We start from the raw sequence: 1,810 nt of genomic DNA, 5'->3' as shown, positions 1-1,810 counted from the left end.
GAACTACAACATAAAAATGAACGGCTGGCAGGAAAGTTGACATTTTAAACCTTAATTAAAAATTGATACAGGGCTTTAGATCAGCTTTTACACATGTCCAATCAAGTTGAGACGTGTAAAACATAAATAAAGACAGAATATGATGATTTGTAAATCCTTTTCAACCTTTATTCAAATGAATACACTACAAAGACAAGATTTTCAATGTTCAAACGGTTAAACTTGTTTGTAARTATTCTCTCATTTTGAGTTTCATATCTACAACATGTTCCGAAAAATTTACGAGAGCTTGTGTTTTACTTTGTTTAGCATTTAGCTGGTGTTCTGCTACTTTTAGCTTCATTTATTTTAATGTGTTCCTGTTTTTGATTTTTGCTAGCATTTTGCTACTTTCGTATTTTAGCTTGTGTTTTGCACCATTTAGGTTTTAGCTAGCGCTCTGTTTTGATTTTAGCTAGTGTTCTGCTTCTTTTATTGTGTTGCAGCTTCTTCGGTCCTTCAGCTCTCAGCGTTCACTCTTCATTTCAAAAGAAAAAGCAGGTTTTAGCCGCTGCAGATGTCTCGGTCGCTTTAGGAAACATAAACACAAAGCTCTTTCAGTTCTTTTCATCTGTTCATTAGATTTAGCTCTGCCATATGGACTGTGCTGAGTACGTTCCTGCAGAGCTCAGTGCTGTTCGCCTCGTTGAGTCATAATTCTCTGGTGGTATTTAAAATGCAAATAAAGCGCTCCATAACTCAGACCTTCCTCCCTCAATGTCGGCATGATGAACGGCGGCAGCTCGTGACAAATTAGTAACAGCGAAGTTCTGCGGGGGCCCGCAGTTTCCAGTTTCCAAACTCCTGAAWTGAAAACTATTGATTACGCAGATGAGTCACCGCGGAGCGTGGACGTGGACGGCGTCGTGGGTTCGGCAGGCGACACGGCCTGAATGCTGATTCGTTTGTTATCGAGACGTCAGAACTGCTGGACTTACAGGGTTTAATAATGTGGCGATTATTTCTGTCATTTTGTCACTTTCAGCTGAAGATCTGCTGTTTCCTGAGACTCATGCTGCTCCTCTCTGTCCACACTCAGTCATGCAAAAATGGCTTCAACTGAAGCAGATTTACAAACACTGAGCTAAAATTTAGTGTGGTAGTAGCTGAGAGTCATTCCTGTGATCAGATTGTGCATCGTCTTCCTTTCCTCTCTTTTCTCTGATAAACAGATTTAAGTTATGAGTTATTAATACCAGTTATGTATTTTTATAACATTTTACAGCCTTGATAGAAAACAAACAGTTGCAGCTTTTCATAATAATAAGTTGCCCTTTTAAAAACGGCTTCTTTGCTCAGTAAATGTCAACTCAAGAAGAAATGAAGGCCTTCTGTGTACAGAGTACACATATTTAACACATAAAGCATTTAGGCATAAGTAATAATTAAATTGTTGACACGATTACTGTTAGATGAAGCATTTCCTGAATTAAACGCTTGTAACAAAACCACGAGTCTGAAGTTGTGACTTTATGAAGCTGCATTCAGGCAGAAGTTGGATTWAAGGCTAATACACTGCAAAAACTGTCCGTCTAACAAGGTTTTAAAATCTTACATTCAGTTGAAAAAAATAATTTTGTTCTTATTTGAGATTGATTTACTAAACAAGAGCAGAATGTGTAAGATTATTAATCTTGTTAGCCTAAAAAAATTGACTCAAATTAAGTGAAAAATTCTGTCACTGGTGTAAGACAGTTTCTTAAAATACTTGATTTGACTCACATTGGGCCTCAGGCAAGAACCGTTCGTACGCACAGATTTGTTCTTAAGT

General features: G+C 37.5%; 1 protein-coding gene across 1 annotated transcript in view; it reads left to right on the top strand.

Annotated features, from left to right (window-relative positions):
* myripb (myosin VIIA and Rab interacting protein b) overlaps window positions 1–1,810 on the top strand; it is a gene marked incomplete in the record, with an annotated part of 194,224 nt that overhangs the window by 96,751 nt on the left and 95,663 nt on the right.

The sequence above is a fragment of the Austrofundulus limnaeus genome, unplaced genomic scaffold, assembly GCF_001266775.1.
Source record: "Austrofundulus limnaeus strain Quisiro unplaced genomic scaffold, Austrofundulus_limnaeus-1.0 Scaffold201, whole genome shotgun sequence".
Classification (NCBI taxonomy): Eukaryota; Metazoa; Chordata; class Actinopteri; order Cyprinodontiformes; family Rivulidae; genus Austrofundulus; species Austrofundulus limnaeus.
This window is presented reverse-complemented; position numbering and strand designations above follow the sequence as displayed.